Genomic DNA, 10,775 nt, shown 5'->3' on the forward strand with positions numbered 1-10,775 from the left:
ACTTGAGTCTTCTCTCTTTCCATTTGCTGCCCTACAGCTATCCCATCCCACAAGTAGATGGCAGGCTCTGGTTCTTAGAGGAGCTAACTCCTCTGCAGGCCTCTCAGCTTCCAGGAGACCCTTGTGACTAAACCATTCACTTGTCTCTTTGTCTTTCCCTCTCAGAACTTACATCCTATTTTCTCCTAGGAAAGACAATATTTCTGTAACAAAATACAGTAACTATTTAAGATATTTCCTTTTACCTTCTTCAGTGTTTGTTGAGGCTTTTTCCTCCCCTGTATTTATTATACCTTCAGGGATTTTTTTGTTATTGTTGTTTTTGTTTGTTTGCTTGTTTGTGTGTGTGTGTGTGTGTGTGTGTGTGTGTGTGTGTGTGTGTGTGTGTGTGAGAGAGAGAGAGAATATTTTTTTATTCTTGCCTATAACCTCAAATTTTACTCATTTTACAAACCACTAAATGACACATTGCTACAGAAAAAAACAAAACAAAACACTGCACTTAGCTTATATCCTATTAAATCAGAATGGTCACATGGAAAGTCAGTGTGGATTCTTCCTTTTACTATAAAATTTAAAGTCAAAAGTATACATTAGGAACTGAACTGTTTTCTTGTTTCTAGAGATGTGACACACATGCTTTCTGGTTGGTGACAGTCTACCAAAGATGACAGATGACTAAAAAAAACTGTATATTGCCCCTCCCCCCAGGCAGAGCTGGATCAGGGGAGCATCACCTTGGCAGAAGAGATTGCTATGAGAACAAATTGCAGATAACCTACTCTGTCAACAGAAAACACAGCTCCCTGGCCTACACAATGGACTGCAGACAAGCCTGCAAAAGCACACTTAGAACGCTGTTGTGACAGAGCTGCAGCCTATTTCTAGCATACAGCCTGTTTGCACTGGTGTCCAAGAGGATTTGTACTCGCAGCAAAGCACATACAACTAAGAAGCACACAGCATATAATACTTTGATCTTTGAAGTGGTTGATCATAGGCATTCCAAGATCATACTCACTAGGTTAGCCTGAGTTTTCATCCGTAAAAATGTTTCTTGAAAATAATGCTTAAATACTTAGAGGAAGGATGGGCCTGCAGCAAGGGCAGCGGAACTGTGAGGAAAGGATGTGAATATAAGATGGGAGTTCCTTTTCGCTGGGGTAGAGGACATCCATCTCTCATTGATTCCTACAGCCAGGCATGCTGTAATCATAGGAGACTCAGAAATCAGGACAGGCAGCTGGCCCCAGGAACTCCCTAGATAAACACTCCCAAACAAAAACCCCATTGAGACTGAAGACTGAAATTGACCCATGTAAAAACAGTTGTCGATGCACAAAGACTCATGTAGAGTCTTCTGGGATGAAGGCTCATGAGGGTGTGTTGTCCACACTGCTGACACACTGCACTACCACACTGCTCGAGGAGGGCCCCCAGGTAAGGGGGCCTGCTCCAGGAGTCACTCAGAAGCACCTGGGAGAGGTGCCTGCCTTGAGACAGGAGGAATAAACATGAAGGTTATTGATGTCATATGGTGTTTCTGGACAAGGGCCAGGAGCGTCGGTCATGTTTTCCAGAAGTCATAAAAACTTCACATGAACAAAGATGCACCTGTCATCATTAGCCCATGTTTCTCTGAGCCGGCTGGGCAGGTGACCTCATAGTGATCACACCCATGTCTGAAGGTGGGACCTAGTGCCTCAGCTTGTTCTGGGAAGCTGGTGTAGAATAGGACTTGCACAGAGAAGTCACGACCAAGCCTCTGTTTAAGTGCAGTCCTCGGCCTTTCTTTTCTGCTCTGTAGTACAGGAATATCTCCCTGAAAACCAGAAAATCCATGAATGTGAGCAGCATGTCAAAGATAGCACCAGCCACTTCATCCTTATGGTACTGTAGTATTGTTGTGAAAGCCACCATGTTGAAGCCTGGGATATGCTCCAGCAGCTGCTCTTCAATGTACTTCTCTACCAGGAAATATATTCATTAAAAATGGGGGTGTAGGTGAGTTTATTCTCTTCTGTGTCTTCAAACTTCTGGTAGTACTTGTGCATGAAGTTCCTCTATAGTAACTGAAACTCGTCATCCATAATAATGTCCTCTAAACACCCAACCACAGCATCAAATTCTGCATCAGAGCCAGAGGAGTTCATCCTGGCTCTTAGGCCAGAGAGGTGTATCTGCTGGTAGTGAGTGTGACCACTGGAGGAGCACCAGCCTAGAGGGTAGGTAACCAGATCAGGAGTGGCCTGAGCTGGGTGGTAAGGCTGCTGTCCATGTGTGTGACTTTTATAGACTAATTCCATGGCCTGCATTCCCTCTTCTGAGCTTTCCACTGAAGTCTGTGATTAGCTTAGTCGACAGCAGAGATTTCTTTAACGCCTAAAATGTCTCTTTTGAAAAGCTGTGCTCTTCATATGGCTAGACAATATTTCACAGCAAACACTCTCAAACTCAGGGTTTAACTTCACTTCCTTTATAAGTGGTTTAATATGGCCATGGTGAAACCTAAAGGGCTTCTTGCAACCTCCTGGCTGATCAGGAGCACTACCCTTCTCATGCACAGGGACTCCTACCTTCTGAGATATATGTTCTAAGCCCAGGTTAACAACATATTCTTAGATCTTTCTAGTAGTATTCCCATTTCTTGCCAGGTTTAACCCCAATTTTTATTTGTAGTAAGCTTTATATCTTAGGCATTTGAAATGTTAAATGAAAAAGCGGGATTGAATTTGACAAACACACCAAGGAGAGGACTTTTCTAACTGAGGCAATACTAAGTCAGGTCAACTAAATATTCCTCCAGGGAATATCGTTATTAAAGAGAGCCAGGTAGGTAGAAGATTATGAGTGATCCATGAAGGGTCCTTGGTGAGACCAGCCTGCTTTCCCTCCTTCATGGTAGCTATAATGTCACTCTACATATTTACCATATCTGCAAGCCTACAGTTTTATTCATTAACATTGAATTTAGAATAATTACATGGGGACATTTTAAAAATAATTTTTAAAAATAAGAGAATAATAGAAAATCCCACAGTACTTGCTATTCTTACAAAGAATCAGATATTTTTCTTAAATGAACAATCCTAAGAAAATTAATAACCTTTGCCTATTTTCCAGTATCTTGAAACAGTTGACTTTAATAATTTTATAGTATTTAAAATACATTTAGGAAGGAGTACATTGTCTGGGGTTCTCTAGTATTTGAGAAATGTTTAATGTACTTTATATGCTTTATGATATTTCATGAATATGAGACATCTTGATTTTCTAAAATACATCATCAACATGAACAGAAAGTTTTCTTTGTGTGTTCTCTGTAGCAGTTGCTATTTTTGAAGAAACCAGAAGCATACCACTAAAAGATCAATGTATGTAAGGGAATAATTCACTAAAAATAATGTGGTTGGCAGGTTTCTTAATCCTGCCAAGCCACCGCAGTCCTGTGGCCTGCATATAAAATAGTCACTCAGAAGCTTATATTAATTATAACTGCTTGGCCATTAGCTCAGGCTTATTACTGATTACCTCTTACACTTAAATTAACCCATAATTCTTATCAATGTTTAGCCATGTGGCTTGGTACCTTTTTTCAGTTCTGCCTTGTCATCTTGCTTCCCCTGTGTCTGGCTGGCGACTCCTGACTCTGTCCTTTCTCTTCCCAGAATTCTTTTTGTCAATCAGAGCAACAATAATTTGCAGCATACAGAATGACATCCCACAGCAAAATATTTTATTTCTTTGTTAGTTTTGTGAACATACTGTAGTGGGGTGAATGAAAATGTTTCTCTTATGCTCATATATTTCAATCCTTGGTCCCCCACTTAGTGGAACTAGTTCAGAAGGATTAGAAGGTATGGAATTGCTGGAGGGTATGTACAACTGAGAGGTAGACTTTGAGGATTTCCAGTTAGCTCCCTCTGCCCCCTGCTTGTGAATCAAGATATAAGCTCTCAGCTATTGCTCCAGGGTCATGTGTAGTAACCTGCTGCCATGCTCCTCACACTGAAGGTCATGGACTCACCCTATGAAACTCTAAGCAACCATTAAAATGTTTCTTCTGTAAGTTGCCTTGCTCATGGTGTCTTATCACAGCAACAGAAAAGTAAGTGAGAGAAATCCTAACAGATATTTACATGAAATTAGACATTTTATTTATGTATTTAGTGAATGAGCGTGTTTGTGTGTGTGTGTGTGTGTGTGTGTGTGTGTGTGTGTGTGTGTGTGTGTGTGTGTGGTGGTAGGATAGGCACACATATTTATTTCAGTTACACAATATTGCACAATCAAGGCCAGAAGAGGATTCCAGTGTCCTTCTCTGGCTATTCATTTTATTTACATTAAACAGGGTCTTTTATTGACCTTAGAACTAGTTTGGTGGCCAGCAACTATGGTTCTTCTGGCTCTGCTTAGCACAATGGCAGGTTATAGATGCACATGATCACACTGGCTTTTCCACAGGCTCTGGGGATCAGAACCCAAGTTGTTGTGCTTATACAGGGGACATTCTTACTTGACAACCATCTCCCAGGGCCCCACATTTCCATCAGAATTGCGAAGATGACTTTCATGAACTCCTTTAAGACACTATAGTTCCATATTTCTATATTTTCTATTTGTATTTTGAACATCAAAAATAGTACTTACACATTGAAGCTCTTTTTTGCCATTTTATTTCTGGATTTCATTCTTAATAAAAACAATTACAGAAAGTGATAGCCAAACCTATGAAGGAACATGACTTTGTTTTTCCAAGAAACTGTTGCCTTCCTTTAAAAGAAAAAGAAAAAAGAAAAGATCAGAAACTGTTATGGCATTTTGTTGTTTATGATTTATTTACTCAAAATGTACATTTCCAGAAATAATAACTATTTTTTAATCAATTTTGCTGAAAAATCAATTCTTAGCATTAGAAAAAGAACCCTGTATTTTGTATTGTCTTATTTATCCTTTCCAGGCAAGCTTTCAAGATGGAGACTGACTGGAATTCTTTTCTAATTCTCTATAATCCAGAATGCTTCAAATATTAAAGAGAAAAAGTTGGCTGCATGGCCATATTGCAGGAAGAAAAAGGAATTCTCCTTGAGAATTGCCCTCTAAAGAGGCCCATCAAGAGCTTGTTTAGGGAAATGTAGGTCTTGATTGTTTGGAAACCTCAGCTGTGCACATTTCCATTAAAATCCTATCCAAGTCCATTTAATTTATTCACAGATAAACAAAATGCCCTTTATTGTTGTGCATGCGGTTTTGACAGATGGCTCTTAGCATTTCTGTCCAGGTGTAAAGAGACAAAGATAAATGAATCTGTTCTTTTTAATTCACGTACTTGATGACTTTCATCTTCACCTGAAAAGCATCCTTTGGTCCTTTATCTGCTTCATGTACCAAAGGCAAGAAAGCACTCTTAGGGCTTGTGTTGGTATACTTTTGAAGAAAAGACATGGTTGTTTGGAGTAAGCAACTGAGTGTGAATCAACTCAGCTCACCAACATTTCAAACACAGAAGTAATACTTAATTTAATAAAACTGTCTTAAGCCTATATATATACATCAATTATTGCCTATTTTTGAATTTTTGACAATTGGTGATTAAGACAGTTAAGGCTTTTATGCATTCATTATATTATAGTTGCCAAAAATGACATCATACAATGTGTAACAAAATGGATATTAAGCTAAATATTAACTGAAATTATCAATTTTATATATTTGTTTTCAAAATTATTTCTGAAAAGTTCAAGTATTGACCTTAAACTTGACTTGCAGCAAATTTCTATTGCATGCGATATTCAGGAAGGGTTATAAATGTTTTAAGGAATTCAGTATTGAAACTCTATGTGGTAAATTATTGCTACATATTATTTCATTTATAGTAAAAGTGATATATGAAATATAAACAAAATTTGATTTTCAGTATAATAGAAAGATGTATATCAAAATAGTCAATTCAACGCATTAAAAAATCACAGCAATGAGTGAATCAGAATATACTTGACTCCAAGTTTCATATTTGAAGAAATGTTATTTCACCATGTAAACTTCAACAAGTTTTCATAATTTAAGTATACAAATTTATTATTGCTTAAATTTTTTATTTATTTAAGAAAATTGTCATTGTAAAAGTCAGCTGTCGTGTGTTCTTAGGAAGTGTTTGGGTTTCTTTTGTCTTTATTTATAACAGGGTTTCTCCGTGTAGCCCTGGTTGTCCTGTTACTCACATTTTAGTCCAGACTGGCCTTGAACTCAGAGAACTGCCTGCCTTTAAGGTCCTCACAAGCGCTGGGATTAAAGGCATGTGCCACCTCGGCCTGACACTTCTATTTTGTAAATGCAGTCCCACTGCACTGGTTTGAAGTGGATTGTGGGACTGTTTTATACATCAGAACACATAAATGAGTGTGACTTGACTCTTTCAGGGGGCTGGACTGTCAAAATTCTTTTGAAAATAGGACAAGTCACCATCATTTCAACTGCTGGTTACAGAAAATCTGGTTATGAATAGAGCTACAGGTTGGTTGTCTTGGTAAGAATTAAAGTAGTGATATTAAATTTCAGTTAAACTTTAGCAACGGTAGATTTGGTCAGGTGCTCAGTCTCAAGCCCCACATGAAGAGCACATGGATGCTAATTCTCATTGTGTTGAATGACCTAAAGGCCACTGAATTCAAAGCTTTAAAAATGATCTTTTAATGGTACATCAGCATTTGTCACAATTACCACTGCCCGAAAAATTGTTTTTCAATGATAATAAATGTGCTTGCTTTTCCTTTAATTCACCAATGGTTCCGTCTCTAAATTTTTAAGTGCTCTTTTTACCATATTTTTAAAATCATTTTTAATTTAAATAAATAGATTGATTGATTGATTGATTGATATACATCCTGGCTGCAATTTCCCCTCCTACTTCTCTTCCAAGTCCCTCTTCCCAACTTCCCTTCTAGTCCCACTCCCCAATCCACTCCTCATCTGTTACTGTTTAGGATACTCCCATGAGTATCAACAAAACATGACATATCAGGTAGCAGTAGATGTTCAACAGCCTTAGCCATCAGGGAAATGTAAATCAAAATGTCTCTGAGATTCCATCTTACACCAGTCAAAATGGCTAAGATCAAAAAACATAAGGAATAGTTCATGCTGCGAGGTTGTAGAACAAGGGGAACACTCCTCCATTGCTGGTGGGAGTGCAAACTTGTATATCCATTTTGGAAGTCAGTGTAGTGATTTCTCAGAAAACTAGGAATCAATCTAACACAAGACCCAGAAATACTACTCTTGGGCATATACCCAAAGGATGCTCAATCATACCACAAGGACATTTGCTCAACTATATTCATATTTTTAACTGACAGTTTATTATCAGATATCAAAATAACATGTATATCATGAAAATTCCCACATCCACAATGCATGTCTTATGATAACCTGCTCACTTGATATTTCAACTTCATGTATTGTAGTAGTATAGAAAATAGGGTTATTTGATAGAAATAGGGGAAATCATAACAGGAACATAGCTGGGATGCATTGCCCTGAAGCAGATATTGTTTGACTGATAAAAGAACAGTTGAAGGAATATGAGCCAGAGGAGAAAGTTGGCAGAATGTAACAAAACTATCTCCCCAAGCCCTCCAAAGAAGATCATCAAGCCTAGACCAGTTGAACAGGTGTGTCCAGATGTGCCCAGATATTTAAGCTATCTCAGATTCTCATGCATTGAGTAGCTGGCTTCACAACTCCTTCTCAGAGTGGAATTCACTTCAGTCTGTTCACTCAGTAGAGGCAAAAGTTGTTATGGCATCTGATTATGTTTGGAAAGCAGTTTAAAGGAGGAGAAGAAAAATACTGACACAGAAATTCAATGTCACAACTTCCACTTTCCTTCATCTTAATGGAGCTTTTCTGAGATATAATTAACACACCAGGGAATTCATAACCATCAGCAGCCAGTCACCTTCTCTTCTTCTGCTCCCCTGACTTTGTGCAAAGACACAAACTGATTCATCTTTGTTTCTGGCATAACATACTCATAACATCATAGACCAAGGAAATACCATGGACAGAAAGAGAACAGGATACTTGGCACTAACCTCTGAGTGGATGCATGTACATGCACACTCAAAAACACATGTATGCACATACACAAACATATATATCACACATACTTACATATCACACATATATACAAACATATCATATACATACATATATCATGCATGTATATATGCGTATATATCACATACAACATATTAAATACACATATCATATCATATATATCATTAGGAATCATTTTAAAACTATCTGTCTATATCAGATAAGTATTATTCCTAATTCATCAACTATGATAAGCTTAAGAACATTTTGGTAGCTGGGCAGTGGTGGTGCACACCTTTAGTCCCAGCACTCAGGAGGCAGAGCCAGGTGGATCTCTGAATTTTAAGTCAGCCTGGTCTACAGAGAGAGTTCTAGGACAGCCTGGGCTATACAGAGAAACCCTGTCTCAAAACCCACCCCCCAAAAAAAATAAAAACTATTTTGTTATTTAAAAATAAAACTGCCGTTATTATACAGAGGCACTGGTATCTGATGGTTTGCCCTTGTTACATGTTTTAATTTCATAGGCTGTAAGAGCACTATTCTAGTATTTCTCTGTGTCTACATGGCATTTCAAATTCAAAAGCACATTTTCATTTAGCGTTGTTTCAGGTTAAGAAAGGTAATGGGGAAGATATTTTATAAGGAAACATTAAAGCAGACTGATGCATTGGGAACAGCACTGGACTGTAGGGCAGGGTAATTCACGTAGTTGAAATCACTTAAAGCTTTAAACTTTACTTTTGTCATCTGGGAAATAAGGAGATTTGACTAGAAAGCTTCCAGGTCCTTTAAACCTCCCTATCATGCCATGAATATAGTTTTCATAGCTAAGGCATCATAATTAAATGTAGCCTTATTCCCTGTCCTAATGATGTAGTCATCTTAACCATATTATTTTGTTATTCCAAATAAGGTCAAAATGCCAGTCAAGAATCAAGGGAAGAGATAGGAACTGACATTTACTAAGGAATTTCTTTATTGGTGTAGAGTTCTGCTATTGGTGGAATTATTAATGCCACTCCTCATAGTTAAAAGGGAGGTTTATTTTGTGGGGTAACTTAGAAATGAAGGGATAGGTAGTTGTAGGGTCTGGTAAATGTATGTTGTAGTCTGGTGATGTTCTATGGAGAACTCTGCTCGGTCTACCTCCAGCATCCAGGGTCCAGGAACCAAGAAGAGCTCGTGCATCTGGATCTTCAGTCTTCAGTGTCCTTTCTCAGCCCCGCCTTATAGCTGTGGCCATATTATGGAAGCCTCAATGGGGGTTGGAACTTCTAGGCTAAGGCTAGAATGACTACCCACTAGATTCTGCATTCAACCTAGACTTGAGTTCTACTTTGTTTTATTGGTTTATTGATAAAGATGAACTTTCTTATTCTTCATCAATCAAAATATGCTCACAGCACAGAAAGCCTCAATAAAGTTGTCAGCAATATTCTTTACTTGAAATCCAGACATGTAAACAGGATTTGGATGGGAAAACACACTATTCTTCTGTATTCTACTTCTTAAAAAAAAAAGTAGCTAAAATGAAGTGAAATTCAGATGGGACTACTTAGAGAAACAAACAGAAACCACAAAGAGGAAAATGAAGTTAAATGATTAGTTCATTAATCATGCTATTTATCACTTCACTGAACAATGAGGTGATAACTACACCTGGAAGTCAGGATTAAATCAAACAAAAAGCTAAATATGTTCTTATTTGGAATTTAATTTCTACCATCTGCAAGGCTCCAAATGGTCATTAAAAATCTCCATTATGTATTGACTCCAATTATCACTGGAAAAAGAAACTCACAACAAATTGTTTACAAGACCATTATTTATGCAAACAGGAAATAAAGGCTCTCTCAGTAAGCAACCTCCTATGAATTATGATTTATGCATTGCAAAATTATTTACATAAATTAGTTTTTTGTCAGGCCTGAAAAATCATCATCTTTCACAGGTCTGTACTCTGTACAGGTTTTTGCAATCTCATACTGGGGAATTTCATATTTAGCCTCATCATTCTTTGAGAGGTAACTTAGAAGTGACCCTTTTCTAGACCTAAAAACATCTATTTTTCCTACTATTAATGGCATAGGCCTGGTTTGCTACTACTATGCCTCTTCTATCTCTGTGTCTGTCTGTCTGTCTGTCTGTCTGTCTCTCTCTCTCTCTCTCTCTCTCTCTCTCTCTCTCTCTCTCTGTGTGTGTGTGTGTGTGTGTGTGTGTGTGTGTGTGTGTGTGTGTGTTTTATGTGGATGTATCCATCTATGTGTACCGTGTATGTGCCCAAAAGGGTCAAAGCAATGGTGCAAGACTATCTGGAACTGGAGTTACAAATGGTAGTGAGCCAACATGTGGGTGCTTGTTGGGAATATTATTTTAAAGTGTGTTGCATTTTTTTTTCTACTGCTTTTGTTAGCAATGTAAAGATGTGTTTGGTTAAATAAAATTAACCTGCACACAGGAGGCTGAGTTAGCAAGTAGCTGACAGGACATGGTAAGGAGGAACTACATAACAAGGGCTTCTGAAGTGGGGGCTGGATTTTTTTGGAAGTCCCAGCAAAGGGAGGTTAGCTACTTGCTGTTCAGCGTCTCTGAGTGAGCAGAGTTACACCTAAACCATTGAGTCATGAATTCCGTAGAATTAGAAAAATTCCCTTAGTAATTTTGAAAGAGTCAGT

The 10,775-nt window shown here is 38.0% G+C and overlaps 1 pseudogene; it reads right to left on the reverse strand.

The window, feature by feature from the left end:
* Window positions 1-1,695: 1,695 nt before the first annotated feature.
* On the reverse strand, window positions 1,696-2,153 carry LOC118570184 (annotated as a pseudogene).
* Window positions 2,154-10,775: the final 8,622 nt, after the last annotated feature.

The sequence above is a fragment of the Onychomys torridus genome, chromosome 19, assembly GCF_903995425.1.
Source record: "Onychomys torridus chromosome 19, mOncTor1.1, whole genome shotgun sequence".
NCBI classification, from domain to species: Eukaryota; Metazoa; Chordata; class Mammalia; order Rodentia; family Cricetidae; genus Onychomys; species Onychomys torridus.